At 36.5% G+C, this 16,181-nt stretch overlaps 2 pseudogenes; both read left to right on the top strand.

Annotated features, from left to right (window-relative positions):
• Positions 1-3,717: 3,717 nt before the first annotated feature.
• Positions 3,718-4,601, top strand: LOC110747268 (antimicrobial ginkbilobin-2-like protein pseudogene; annotated as a pseudogene).
• Positions 4,602-5,272: 671 nt separating this feature from the next.
• LOC110747269 (antimicrobial ginkbilobin-2-like protein pseudogene) lies at positions 5,273-10,977 on the top strand (annotated as a pseudogene).
• The last annotated feature ends 5,204 nt before the right edge of the window (positions 10,978-16,181 follow it).

Below are 16,181 nucleotides of genomic sequence, written 5' to 3'. Positions count from 1 at the left end.
GATCCCAATTTAAAGTAGTCAGCAATTTCAACTCCGGCCAGCGGCCGTGACAGATATTTTTAGAAACTTCCCATATATGTATATATATTGTGTTCATGGATATTTTAAACCCAATTTTTGAGTCTCATAAATCCATCATGATATTCTTCAAATCAATCCCTCTTCGTTTCTTGGTCCTCTGTTTTTTCCACCATTCAGCCATTGGTATATGTATATATATTGTGTGATTGGGGCAAGCAAAGAGCTTCGTGAGCGTTGCCCATATAGCAAAGGAGCCATAATTTGGTATGATCATTGCCTCTTCTTAAAGTACTTAGACGCGAACTTCTTTGGGAAAATTGATAACAAAAACAAGTTCTCTATGACAAACGTCCAAGCAGTAGAGAACAATCCCACACTAATCAATGAGAAAGTTCAGGAATTGTTAAGTGGGTTATCTAATGAAGCCTCCGATGCTAATCCAAAGTTTTATGCTACCGGTGAGGTACAACTCGACACATTCACAACGTTATATGGTATTGCTCAATGCACAAGGGACCTCTCTAACGTTGATTGTAAGAAATGTCTTGATGTTGCAATAAGTGAATTGCCAAATTGTTGTGATTCAAAACGAGGTGGGCGTGTTGTAGGTGGGAGTTGCAATGTTGGATTCGAACTTTACCCCATTGTTGGTACTTAGCTAGATCATAATTGCTATAAATAAATAAAAAATTTGTAATTGGATCAGTGTATTATTATATATGCTACGAATAAATGAAGGCTTGTAGCTTATTGCCTAATTTGTCCAACCATCTCATTCTATGATCTGCAGTGTGTATTCTAATAATTGAAAAAAATATATATATTGACCATTACTGTTATTTGATGCAGATAGTTAATTTCAAGAATACCCCTGAGGTAAAGAAATATATCAAATAAGTTAAAGATATCTGGTTAGATAAGAAAAATACAAAATTCCCAAATAAAAACGACAATAAATCAACAAGGTCACAAGCCGCAACCTCTGGCAGTGGCAGAGCTGGTGCTTGAGACTCAACAATTTGTTCCATTTGAGTCCTTAACTCTTGCAACATACTTCTTGTTTCCGTGGCCTCCTGGCGTAGAGTATCAATCTCCAGTTGCTGCTTTTCCACAAGAATCTCTGTAGCAGCAACCCTCTCACGTAAGGCAAACATCTCATTTTGATCATCATGAATATCATGATGATCATGATCAGATGTTGTCGTTGACGGTGATGTGGCATTCGGGCGAAAGAAAGACGTGAAGCGAGAAAAATTAATAGACTTATTGAAGCTCCGGGACGAATTAGGGTCATTCTTGCTGGGTGTAGTTTCTGCAGGATCTATATCGCTTGTGATGGTGTTTTCTTTGTTACAAAATTTCATTTTAGAGTACAATCCCAGTCTAATTGTTGTGTTCAGTTTTGTAAGGCCTGGTGGCAATGGAGGGTTTGATGCATTAATTTCCGAGTTTGATTTTCCATCAGTGCAGCTCTCAAAGCTCACATATATATGCCTCATGCAGCTGTTGGGCGCCTTCCTCTTGGAAGTTTTCTAGGGTTGAGGAGGAGGCGGAGGATTCTTCAAATATGGTACTTAATGTTTCTGACATGATGGTTTTCCAAATATACTCTGCTGATCAAGGCAAGAGATGCACAATTAATATAAACCTAAAATAAATAAATATATAAACAGTAAGAGCAAGTTTTGGAAAATTTAATTACCTTTTAATTAGTCTTGATGCCAAAAAGATGCTGCAGAGTTTTACAAGGACAAGCCCCTATAGTTCTACACTCCCATGAGTGTTTCTTGATCCCTTTATATACAGATTAGCTAGGTGGTTCTTGAGAGGTTTTCTCTCAATCAGTATGTATGAATGATTTGAGGGTTTTTTTAATATATTTTTAAATATTTTTTAACAAAGAAATTAATTAATACTGCACAACTTGAAATAGAGTAGAAATGTAGTGTGCTTGTCCTAGATTGACAGAACAATAGGAGCTGTACGAGGTTGACAGTTTTATTGGTAACTTCACCCATGTAAACGACGTTTGAACCATTATGAAATTGCTAACACTAGGAACAAATACTAGCTAGCTATAACAAAGTATCGAAGAAAACAAATAAATTAAAGTAGCTGGCCCCAAAACCGTTTTGGTTCGTCAAAATTTGGTCCTATCCTCCACTTCAACCATGTCCTAACACTTCATTGGCCTCATCATTGACGTGCCTTCTAATGGATAGATCTGGATAAGTATCTAGTCCTAGCATTAGAAACTCTGATAGCAGTTGGGCCATTTAAGATCTCTCTAATTGTTGCCAACGGGGTCTAGTTCATTGGAAAAGGGGCTTGATTTGTATACTAGTGGTCTCAAGTTCGAACTCTCGTGGCACATTGATAGTGTGTGTGTGAGAAACACCACTGCCCACTGTAGTTTAGACTATCACTTATATTAAATAATAATAATAAAAGATATCTCTAATTGGTTTTAGCATTTGAGTGTCATTAATAGGCTTCATTTTGTTTTCGTTAGTTAGATTTTCATTCATTAAATCCGAGATTTTTTTTTAGAATCATTCAGTGTCACATTGAATTTTAGTTTTGTTCTCGTGGGAGTAAAAATTAAGCTAGTCCAGTTGGTTTTTGCTACAGAAAAACTGTATTGTATTTTGGATTGCCTGTTATCTGAGGCAAGTCATTGAATCCAAGGTTGCAGATTGCAGCCTAGTTCCTTTATTTGCATATATTTCTTCTTCTTCTGCTGAATAAATAAACCTAATTAAACGAAGAAAGAAGGGGTCATGTCATATGCCTACATGTAGTATTTTGGTTCATAACTCATGATGGGAATGCTTAGCTTAGCTTGATTTGTATTCTGTTCTTTCAACAGGTGACAAACAATGGTTGGGCAGAAGGTGAATGCAAAGGCAGAGCAGGCTGGTTCCCATTTGTACACATTGAAAGATGGGAACGAGTACTTGCAAGCATGGTGGCTGAAGTGTTCTAAAGTTTGTGTATGGGTTGGATTATGAGCAGAGGTTTTTTTTTTTTTTTTCCTTTTTCTCAGATGAGTTTCTGAATGATTTGGTTTTGTTTGCTTGCCAATGCCTCCAAATTCCCTTGTCAAGCAACATGAAATAAAAAATAGTATATAAAGGACTTACTAGTCTATCTAGAACTGTTCAATCGCACCAAGCCTAATGAGCTTGATCCCACGACTCTGTCGTATCTGCATTGCAATTTGCATTATATATATAAAGTTCTTCCTTTTATATTTTTGACATGTAATTATGAAAAATACTTCCTTCGTTCTACATTCTTTGCTAATGATGACATCATTCCCCTCTAATTAGGAACTACATTCCTTGCCAATGACAGTATGACATGTGTGTAAAAGTTCTTCCTTTCATATTTTTAACAAATTATTTTTGCACATATATCAAACTGTGATTTTCACAATAAAAGAATATCTCCTTTCAGTAGAGGGAGACAAGCAATATCCTTTAATTATTGGTGGCCAGCTTGAATTCGTCTTTCAACATCATTTGTGGAAAGCTTCCTCCACAACATGTCAAAACCCACCAAGTGATATCCAGGCTTATTATATTGGCTGGATAAGACTTTTGACTAGATTCCAATTTAAAATAGTCAGCAATTTCGACTCCGGCCATGACAAATTTTTTTAGAAACTTCCCATATATGTATATATATATATTGTGTTCATGGATAGGACAATTCAAACCCAATTTTTGAGTCTCATAAATCCATCATGATATTCTCCAAATCAATCCCTCTTTGTTTCTTGGTCCTCTGTTTTTTCCACCATTCAGCCATTGGTGCTTCCCCACTTTACCATTTTTGTTTCAGCCCAGAAAACTACACTGCTAATAGTTCATACGGTGCCAACTTGAATTTGTTGTTCAATCTTTTATACACCAAAGTTCCTCCTTCTGGCTTTGGCCTTGGTTCAACTGGCCATGCTCAAAACCAAGTGAATGGCCTGGCCCTTTGCCGCGGCGATGTCTCTAGCCAAAACTGCAATACTTGTGTGATTGGTGCAAGCAAAGAGCTTCATGAGCGTTGCCCATATAGCAAAGGAGCCGTAATTTGGTATGATCATTGCCTCTTAAAGTACTCAGACGCGAACTTCTTTGGGAAAATTGATAACAAAAACAAGTTCTCTATGACAAACGTCCAAGCGGTAGAGAACAATCCCACACTATTCAATGAGAAAGTTCAGGAATTGTTAAGTGGGTTATCTAATGAAGCCTCCGATGCTAATCCAAAGTTTTATGCTACCGGTGAGGTACAACTCGACACATTCACAACGTTATATGGTATTGCTCAATGCACGAGGGACCTCTCTAACGTTGATTGTAAGAAATGTCTTGATGTTGCAATAAGTGAACTGCCGAACTGTTGTGATGCAAAACGAGGTGGGCGTGTTGTAGGTGGGAGTTGCAATGTTGGATTCGAACTTTACCCCATTGTTGGTACTTAGCTAGATCATAATTGCTATAAATAAATACAAGATTTGTAATTGGATCAGTGTATTATTATATATGCTACAAATAAATGAAGGCTGGTAGCTTATTGCCTAATTTGTCCAACCATCTCATTCTATGATCTAGATATATTTCCATAGAACTCTTGAGCTGATCTGCAATTTTTATTCTGGTTATTTGATGCAGATAGTTAATTACAAGAATACCCCTGGGGTAAAGAAATATATCAAATAAGTTAAAGATATCTGGTTGGATAAGAAAAAAATACAATATTCCCAAATCAACAAGGTCACAAGCCGCAACCTCTGGCAGTGGCAGAGCTGGTGCTTAAGACTCAACAATTTGTTCCATTTGAGCCCTTAACTCTTGCAACATGCGTCTTGTTTCCATGGCCTCCTGACGTAGAGCCTCAATCTCCAGTTGCTGCTTTTCCACAAGAATCTCTGCGGCAACAACCCTCTCACGTAAGGCAAGCATCGATGTCATTGTCGATGGTGACGTGACATTGGAGCGAAAGAAAGACGCGAAGCGAGAAAAATTAAGAGACTTATTGGAGGTGCGGGCCGAATTAGGGTCATGCTTGCTGGATGTAGTCTCTGCAAGATCTATATCGCTTGTGTTGATGTCTGCTTTGTCATAAAATTTCACTTTGGAGTGTAATCCCAGTCTAATTGTTGTGTTCAGTTTAAGGCCTGGAGGCAATGGAGGGCTTGATGCATTAACGTCCGAGTTTGATTCTCCATCAGTGCAGCTCTCAAAGCTCACATATGTCTCATGCCAACTTGAATTTGTTGTTCAAACTTCTATACACTAAAGTTCCTCCTTCTGGCTTTGGCCTTGGTTCAACTGGCCATGCCCAAAACCAAGTGAATGGCATGGCCCTTTGCCGCGGCGATGTCTCGAGCAAAAATTACAATAGTTGTGTGATTGATGCAAGCAAAGAGCTTCGTGAGCGCTGCCCTTATAGTAAAGGAGCCATAATTTGGTTGTATGATAATTGCCTTTTAAAGTACTCAGACGTAAGCTTCTTTGGGCAAATTGATAACAAAAACAAGTTCTCTATGACTAACGTCCAAGCGGTAGAGGATAATCCCACATTATTCAATCAGAAGGTTAAGGAATTGTTAAGTGGGTTATCTAACCAAGCTTCCAATGCTTAATCCGAAGCTTTATGCTACTGGTGACGTATGTTAAAAAGTAATACACATTTGTACTAGAATAATATAGAAATGTCTTGAATAATCTAGAAAAATCAAGAAAGATTGAGAGAAAGTAAAATATCTATGAACTATAACTAGAGAAATCTAGAATCATGTGAAAAATTATGGCTAAAGACAAATATCAATGGAGGAATTCTCTAGAGCAAGACTACATTAACTAGATATTATATTAGAATAATATAGTTAAGTCTAGAAAGTTATATAATCTAGTGGCTGTAAATGTACAAGCCAAGTCGGTGGAACTTGTGCTATGTCGGTTGTAATCTCCTATATATAGGCTTGATGCCTATACAAAATTGTAATCAAGTGAAAACTGAAGCTACAGCTTGTCTAACTCCCAGCCAACTCTTGTATCCAATTCTAAAGCCTTGTACCCTTCTTAATAAAATAAAATTATCTTGTTACCCTTTCAAAAGCTTTCTATTCCACATAAACAATATTGTCCTAAATAGTAAACTAACTATTCTCTAAGCCTCTCTTCTCCCTTCAACTAACAGTGGTATTAGAGCTTGTTCCGATCAACCTTGGGCGTTGGTTCACTCTAGTCCTCCATCATGTCTACCACTGGCCAAAACTCTGACCCTCTTCCTATTTTCACGGGAGAAAACTATGACTTCTGGAGTATTAAAATGAAGACCTATTTAATATCTCAGGATTTATGGGACATAGTTGATAGTGGCTTCAATAATCCAGAAAACCCAACTGTGGAACAGTTGAGGCAACTGAAGAAGGATCAACAAAAAGATGCAAAGGCCTTATATGCCCTGCAACAAGCCTTGCATGATACGATTTTTCCAAGGATCATGGGAGCCACAACTGCAAGGGAAGCATGGAATACCTTAAAGGAGGAATTTCAAGGCAATGTCAAGGTACGTGCTGTTAAACTACAAACTTTGAGAAGAGAGTTTGAAAACATTAAAATGAAGGATTCTGAGACCACACAAGACTATTATGCTAAAATAAAAATAATAATCAATCAATTGAGAGCCTATGGAGAAAATATTAATGATTCAAGAATTGTAGAAAAAATACTTATAAGTCTTCCTGATAAGTATGATCCGATAGTTACTGCCATTGAACAGACAAAAGATTTAACTAGTCTGTCAGTGACAGAACTAATGAGCTCTCTTGAAGCTTATGAGAAAAGACTGAGTAGGATAAATGAAAATTCAGTTGAAAGTGCCTTTCAGTCAAAACTAAATTTAAGGTCTCAGAAAACTAAAGAAGGGGAAAGGAAATTTGGAGAAAGTTCTAGAAGAGAAAATTATAAATCCAATAAGAATTGGGAAAATAAAAATGAAATAAAGGAAAGAAAAATCTATCGTCCCTGCGGGGTGTGTAAAAACACAAACCATCTAGAAAAATATTGTTGGTTCCGTGGCAAGCCCAAATGTCCAAATTGTAAAAAATTTGGGCACATAGAAAAAGACTGTCGGACCAAGAACTATCAAGCCAATTACTCAGAAAAAAGTGAGAAGAACGAGCATATGTTTTATGCTCATCAAGCCACACCAGAAGGAACCAACAAGAAATGGTATATTGACAGCGACTGTAGTAACCACATGACTGGAGATGAAAGCATCTTCTCCAACATAGACAAGTCCGTAAAATCCCACGTAAAACTGAGAAATGGAACACTAGTGGAGACAAAAGGAAAAGGTACAATCTCTATCCAAACTAATAAAGGAACTAAATATATAAAAGATGTTCTACTAGTACCTAGCCTGGAGCATAATCTATTAAGTGTTGGACAAATGATTGAAAATGGATACTCTTTGCACTTCTCTGGAGGCTCCTGCACAATATTCGATAAAAGAAATAAAAATCACATAATAACAAAAGTAAGGATGGAAAATAGAAATTTTCCTATCCACTGGCAATTTGTAAAAGCCACAGCCATGAAAGCAGAAATAGAAGATTCATGGTTATGGCATAAAAGATTTGGCCACTTTAATTTTTATGCACTAAAAACTCTTTATCAAAAGAATATGATGAGAGATCTTCCAAACATAAAAAAGATCCATGATGTCTGTGAAAGTTGCCAACTTGGCAAACAACATCGACAAGCATTTCCATCTTGAAAGGCTTGGAGAGCTAAGGCCTTGTTGGAGCTTATTCACACAGACGTTTGTGGACCCATGAGGACTCCATCTCTTGATAATAACAGGTACTTTATCCTGTTCATAGATGACTATACTAGAATGACGTGGGTTTATTTTCTACGAGAAAGATCGGAAGTATTTAATATCTTCAAAAAATTCAAAACCCATGTTGAAAAACAAAGTGGCCACTATATTAAAGCTCTAAGAAGTGATAGAGGAAAAGAATATACCTCTAAAGAATTCAACAAATTTTGTGAAGATGAAGGAGTACAGCATCAACTAACAGTTGGCTATGCTCCTGAACAAAATGGAGTCTCAGAAAGGAAAAATAGAACTATCATGGAGATGGCAAGATCCATGATATTTGAAAAAGGCTTGCCAAACACATTCTGGGCAGAAGCTGTGTATACAGCAGTATACTTGCTAAATAGATGCCCAACAAAAGCTTTACAAAATAAGACTCCTATTGAGGCTTGGAGCAATATAAAGCCATCAGCAAAGCATCTCAAAGTATTTGGATGCATTTGCTATGTGCACATTCCTAAGGAAAAAAGACACAAGCTAGAAGAAAAATCTGAAGTTGGCATATTCCTGGGATACAGTTCCCAATCTAAAGGCTATAGAGTCTACAATCCCAAAACAAAGAAGTTCATGATAAGCCGAGATGTTGAGTTCGATGAATCGGCGTCATGGAATTGGGAGGAAGAAAAAGTTGAAAAGAAAAGTGTTACTATAACACAACCGTGCAGAGAGGAAATTGAAGAAACTCCAGGTACGACTCCACCACCTACAACTCCTCCATTTATACAACATGAAGGCTCTCCAGAACCAGAACAAAGAACTAGATCACTCCAAGATATATATGAAACTTGCAACTTCATAACTATAGAACCAGAAAGTTTTGAAGTTGCAGTAAAAGAAGAAATCTGGAGAAAAGCTATGGAAGAAGAAATTAAAACAATTGAGAAAAACGAAACATGGGAACTCGTTGATCGCCCACAAGACAAAGAGATCATTGGGGTTAAATGGGTCTATAAGACCAAATTTAATCCTGATGGATCGATACAAAAGCATAAAGCAAGGCTAGTAGCTAAAGTCTACTCGCAGCAGCCAGGCGTAGATTATAACGAGACATTTGCACCAGTTGCAAGACTTGATACTATAAGAGCACTGGTAGCATTAGCAGCTCAAAAGAAATGGAGAATTTATCAGCTAGACATAAAGTCTGCATTTCTAAACGGAGAGCTCGAAGAAGAAATATATGTGGAGCAACCACAAGGATTTATTGAGCAAGGAGGAGAAGATAAAGCACTCAAGCTAAAAAAAGCCTTGTACGGACTCAAGCAAGCACCACGAGCATGGAACAGCCGCATTGACAAATACTTCATCAACGTAGGCTTCAGGAGGAGCAAAAGCAAGCCTACTTTCTACACCAAAACTCAAGGTAAGTCTGATATCTTGATCGTCTCTCTATATGTGGATGACCTAATCTACACTGGAAACAATGAAGAAATAATTCAAGAGTTCAAAAAAGATATGATGAAAACATTTGAGATGAGTGACCTTGGGTTGATGCACTATTTTTTGGGCATCGAAATAAACCAAGAAAAAGATGCAATCTTCATATGCCAGAAAAAGTACACTGAAAATCTTTTGAAAAAGTTCAAAATGTACGGGTGCAAGACTGTAGCTACTCCACTTATCACCAATGAGAAATTCAGAAAGGAAGATGGATCAAGAAAAGCTAATGAATCAGTTTAAAGAAGTCTCATTGGGAGCTTACTATACTTAACAACAACAAGACCTGACATCATGTACGCGACAAGCCTACTATCAAGATTTATGCATAATCCAAGTCAAATACACTATGGAGCAGCAAAAAGAATATTAAGATACTTGCAAGGCACAATTGACTATGGCATATTGTATAAGCCTACTACAGATCCAAGACTATTTGGCTACACAGACAGTGATTGGGCTGGATCAGTGGATGACATGAAAAGCACATCAGGCTATGCATTTACAATTGGATCAGGAATATTTTCATGGTCATCAAAGAAACAAGAGACTGTGGCTCAATCATCAGCAGAAGCCGAGTACGTAGCAGCAGCAAGTTCAGCATGCCAAGCTATTTGGCTCAGAAGAATATTTAAAGATATGGGAGAGTGCCAAATAAAAGCTACTGAAATACTTTGCGACAACAAGTCTGCTATAGCAATGACGAAGAATCCAGTATTCCACAGCAGAACAAAGCATATTGCCATCAAGCATCACTTCTTATGAGAAGTCTCAGCAAACAAAGAAGTTGAGCTCAAGTACTGCAAGACAGAGGAGCAAATTGCAGACATCTTCACTAAGGCACTTCCAAGACCAAAATTCGAACTACTACGAAGCATGCTCAGAGTAACACAAATGTGCATTAAGGAGGAGTGTTAAAAAGTAATACACATTTGTACTAGAATAATATAGAAATGTCTTAAATAATCTAGAAAAATCAAGAAAGATTGAGAGAAAGTAAAATATCTATTAACTATAACTAGAGAAATCTAGAATCATGTGAAAAATTATGGCTAAAGACAAATATCAATGGAGGAATTCTCTAGAGCAAGACTACATTAACTAGATATTATATTAGAATAATATAGTTAAGTCTAGAAAGTTATATAATCTAGTGGCTGTAAATGTACAAGCCAAGTCGGTGGAACTTGTGCTATGTCGGTTGTAATCTCCTATATATAGGCTTGATGCCTATACAAAATTGTAATCAAGTGAAAACTGAAGCTACAGCTTGTCTAACTCCCGGCCAACTCTTGTATCCAATTCTAAAGCCTTGTACCCTTCTTAATAAAATAAAATTATCTTGTTACCCTTTCAAAAGCTTTCTATTCCACATAAACAATATTGTCCTAAATAGTAAACTAACTATTCTCTAAGCCTCTCTTCTCCCTTCAACTAACAACGTACAACTTGATACATTCACAACGCTATATGGTATTGCACTATGCACAAGGGACCTCTCTAAGGTTTACTGTAAGAAATGTCTTGATGTTGCAATAAGCTGCCAAATTGTTGTGATGCAAACAAGGTGGGCGTATTGTAGGTGGGAGTTGTAATGTTGGATTTGAACTTTACCCCATCGTTGGTGCTTAGATTTTTATAAATCTAAAATGTTTATAATTTGATAAGTGTATTATTAACTATGCTACAAATAAATGAAGTCTGGTCATTCTGCCTGCAGTTTTCATTCAAATAATTGAAAAAATGAAAACTCTGCATAAACTACATGGTGCAAAGTGTAATTACAAGAATACCCTCGAGGTGAAGAAATAAATAAATAATTTAAAACACCTTGTTAGATAAGAAATGAACCACATTTTTGTAATGACAATTAATATTCCCAAATCAAAACGACAATAAATCAACAAGGTCACAAGCTGCGACCTCTGGCTGAGCTGGTGCTTGAGACTCAACAAATTGTTCCATCTGAGCCTTTAACTCTTGCAACGTACTTCTTGTTTCCATGGCCTGCTGACGTAGAGTATGAATCTCCAGTTGCTGCTTTTCCACAAGATTCTCTGCAGCAGCAACCCTCTCAAGTAAGGCAAGCATCTCATTTTGATCATCATGAATATCATGATGATCATGATCAGATGTTGTCGTCGACGGTGATGTGGCATTGGGGCGAAAGAAATACTTGAAGCGAGAAAATTTAATAGACTTATTGAAGCTCCGGGACGAATTAGGGTCATTCTTGCTGGGTGTAGTTTCTGCGGGATCTATATCGCTTGTGATGGTGTTTTCTTTGTTACAAAATTTCACTTTAGAGTACAATCCCAGTCTAATTGTTGTCTTCAGTTTAAGGCCTGGTGGCAATGGAGGGCTTGATGCATTAACGTCCGAGTTTGATTCTCCATCAGTGCAGCTCTCAAAGCTCACATATGTCTCATGCAGCTGTTGGGCGCCTTCCTCTTGGAAGTTTTCGAGGGTTGAGGAGGAGGCGGAGGATTCTTCAAATATGGTACTTAATTTTTCTGACATGATGGTTTCCAAATATATTCTGCTGATCAAGGCAAGAGATGCACAATTAATATAAACCTAAAATAAATAAATAAATAAACACAACCATAACGCATGTTAAGAGCTAGTTTTGGAAAATTTAATTACCTTTGAATTAATCTTGATGCCAAGAAAAATGCTGCCAAGTTTTACCAGCTTCCAAAGGTTGTCATGGAAGGAAAAGCTTCCTTTAGTTGTACACTCCCACATGAGTGTTTATTGATCCCTTTATATAGATTAGGTGGTTCTTGAGGTTGAGAGGTTTTGTCTCAATCAGTATGTTTGAATGATTTGAGGGTTTTTTTTTACAAAGAATGCACAAGTGGATAACTTAGAGTAGAAATGTACGAGTTGGGCAGTGTTATTGGTAACTCCACCCATGCAAACAACGTTTGAACCATTCATGAATGCTAAACACTAGGAACAAATACTAGCTAACAAAGTATCGGAGAAAACAGAAGAAATATTTAAAAGTAGCTGGCCACAAAACCGTCCTGGTCGATCAAAATTTGGTCCTATCCTCCACTTCATACCATGTCCTAAAACTTCATTAACCCCCAACATTGACCGAAAAAAAAAAAAGCATCAGAAACTCTGGTAGCAGTTAGGCCATTCAAGACGTCTCTAATTTGTGCCAACGGGGGTCTAAACCAGTGAAAACGGGCTTTGATTTGCATACTAGTGATGTCAGGTTTGAACCTCTATGACACATAGTAGTAAGTTTGAGAAATCCCCCTTCCCCATTATAATTTAGATTATCACTTGTATTAAATAAATAAAAAAGACGTGTCTAATTAGCATTTGAGTGTCATTAATAGGCTTCATTGTGTTTTCGTTAGTTTTCAATCATTAAATCCAAGGTTTTATTTTTCTGAATCATAAAATAATGTAAGCAGGAACCAAGAAGCCACTTACCATACAACCTAAATTTGGGGGGAGTAGAAGTACAATGGAGCAACATGATATCGACTATCATAGGAAATGAAGAGAAAGAAGGAACATGGGATTTGGAGCCCATGGCCTACAAAGGGAGAAGGGATATGACATTAACCAACACTGACTTGAGCGACATAGTATTTTCTTGCTGGTAAACCCTCTAATTGTTAATAATGTCCTGCTTCTCAACTACAAGCATTTGCAAAGGTTATCAAAACCATCGAAGTCCCAAAATCTGAACATAAACATTTCCATTATACTTAAATGTTTCGAAAAGTACAACACCATTAGACACCAAATTCTTCAAACAACCACTGAGGCAGAAATCATTATTTCAAATGATGATAGACACACTACTACAAATATTGAAAAAGACAACGCTGAATACACAACGGTTGGCTCCAGTATTAAGGTCGACATCCAAACCACTTAGGAACTGGAATGGCACTCCATCTGCATCGGTGGCAAGTTTGGTTGTTACCCTTGTAGTCATATTTGTCCCATCTTATAGGAAAGCTAAAGGTAATAAACTCTTAATATCCACAACTAAGTGTCCATGATATGCATCAGCAATGTAGCGTTTGTTCTCCAATTTGTTAAAGGCCAAACCCAGTGCGTTCCACATTGCTTCCAGTTCGGCTGACAACACACAAACATTTTAGTGGTTACAACAAGTGATGATAAAAGCTTCCTTTTGATAATGTTAGATATATGTTTGGTTTGGTTTCGGTTCTATTCACTTTGATGGAGGTTGTGAGACCGTGAAGGAGAGGTGAGGGAGAGGATGAGACCATGAGGGAGATGAGAGATTTTGATATTAGATTCATAAGTGAAATGAGTTATATCAATATATAATCTTGTATATCATATAATCGGTCTGATTTAGTTTTAAGTGGCGAAAATCGAGAACCGAAGCCAAAGCCCCATTTTTTCAAATTTTAAGGTGTCCTTGTTTATACAAAAAGATTACCTTTCAGTTGTGTGGGTAATGTGGTATTTGCATATTAAATTTGGATTGCAATGGCATTCAACGGTATTTCCCCTTATTTTTTAAGCCCAAACTTAAAAATCAGCCCACCCAAGTCCCATCCTACTTATCCATCCCCTCCTTCCTTTTTCAGCCCAAACTAAAGTATGACCAAGCTATAATTCTGATGGGATGAAAAAATTAAATAAATAAAACCCTAAAATATTTTTTGGTCATAAAACCCTAGAATATGCATAGGGCTCGTCAATGGGCTTGGATTGGATCGGATCAGGCCGGGCTTTAAAGAGGAGAGAGAAAATATCCGGCCGGGCCGGACTTTTTTAGAAAATTCAAAACCCAAGCCCATCTCATGAGCCGGGCTTGAAAAAGCCCATCGGGCCGGGCCAAGCCGAAATGGGCCTAAAAAATAATAAGTGTAAAAAAAAAAAAATTTTTTTTATAAGGATGGTATGAATAAATATGCAAATGTTTAGTGATGTGTTAAAGAAAAGTATGATTATATTTGGTGGTATGATTATGTTTGGTGATATGATATGTTGTTTGTCTTATTATATATATATAATTGTTGTATTAATAAATGACACAAATTAATGTGCTAATCATCTAATTATAAACTAGGAATGAGTAGAATTCAATGGAAACAAACACAATTTTTATAACAAGTAACACACACAAAAAAAATTAAAGAGGGGGATTTGTCATTCAAGTGATGTAATCATAATCCTAAACCCTTATTTATACATAATTATATATGTATGCGGGCCTAATGGGCCGGGCTTTCCGATTTGATTTTTTCCTCCAATCCAACGACATCCAATTTGTATGCAATAAAAAAATGAAAAAAAATCGAAAAAAAATTTAAAAAATACCCAAAAGTTTTGAAATTTTTTTCTCTATAAATATCTACCAAAACTCTTCACTTTCAACACCTTATTTTCATTTTCAAAATTTAAGTAAATGTCTTTGTCCTTTTACTTTTATTTATTTTTATATTACTCTATTTACTTAAGTTTACAATGTAAATAAGGAAGTACCCCCCATTTGGATTCAAATAAAAATACTAGAAAATCAAATTCTCACCAAATCAAAATATGAAAAATCGATTTTAGTGCAAAATACGATTTAGGCAAAAAATGATGGCTCATTAAGTCAATATATACTTCATACTAAAATCCCATAAAATCAAGTTTTGTTATTTGATGTGTAAGGAACAAAAGCCGCCAAAAATTATCTTGAGAAAATGATTATTCCGAAAAATCATTTTTCATACTTAGTCAATATTGCACCTCTGCTAAAAAATTTATGGGTCCGCCAATGCACATAGGAACCCAAAAATCTTATCCGAAAATATTGTCCAAACTAATTATTTAGGTAAACAAATTTGTGAAAAAAACAAAAAAAATGAATAGTATTTGCCCTTTGCCATGACAACTGCTGAAAACCAACATTGCTAGAGCAGCCACTATTCACGTGAATAGTGGCAGCCCTAGCCCCCTTGCCATGGCAAGGGGCAACTGCTGGAAGTGCTCTTAGAGGCGGTTCGTCTTGGGGGACGGGCAAAGTGACTATGCACAGCACAGGGCTCCACTTAAGAAGGTGTGCAAATTAAAATCCCAATATTCTTGTACTTATAAAGAGAACCTTTTTCTTTGTTGTGAGGGGCCGCAAGAATAATTATTATATATACTTCCTATGGGAACACAAGAAATTCTTGTCAGGTCCCTGAATCATTTGTTGAAATTTTTGTCTAGAAAAAGCATAACCTTGGACCAAACCAAACTCTACTCACTTTCCATTTCCAGTACCTTTCTTTCAGAACCATCGAATCAAATCAACCTCCTTAACGGATATTGGAAAATTTTCCAATAAAATAATCATGATAAAGTGCTTTACTTTTTTTTTTTCCCTATACGAAATAGGAAACTTTATTAAATAAATAAAACCCTAGAATATGCATGTGCCCATACGTGTAAAAAATTCACACAATCATTAAATAAAAAAACATTCATTCTAAGCCAAACAAACTTCAAATTGCAAGTACCAAATCGAAACACAGCATTCTAGGAACACATGCAAGCGAATTAAACATAAGCATATACGTAGGTCTGCAAAATTCTTCTAACACCAACAACATTAACATCAAGCCATAAGTATTTCACAATTTAAAGAAAATAAGATTTTATTGCCTTCATTAGAATTTGTGGAGAAACCCCCAAATCCTTCTTAACGGCTACTGCAAGCTCCAACCCTACAATTATTAGAAAATTAAACAACTAGTTAGCTAGCCTATAACAGTGAGTGAGCTAAAACAATTAAAAAGAAATCATTTTATTCATAAGTCATCTCAACACATACTCTCATTGACGAGGTGGGG

The sequence above is a fragment of the Prunus avium genome, chromosome 8 (genome assembly GCF_965620075.1).
Source record: "Prunus avium chromosome 8, drPruAviu1.hap1.1, whole genome shotgun sequence".
NCBI classification, from domain to species: Eukaryota; Viridiplantae; Streptophyta; class Magnoliopsida; order Rosales; family Rosaceae; genus Prunus; species Prunus avium.
The sequence above is the reverse complement of the archived record's forward strand: the minus strand, read 5'-3'. Positions and strand labels throughout refer to the sequence as shown.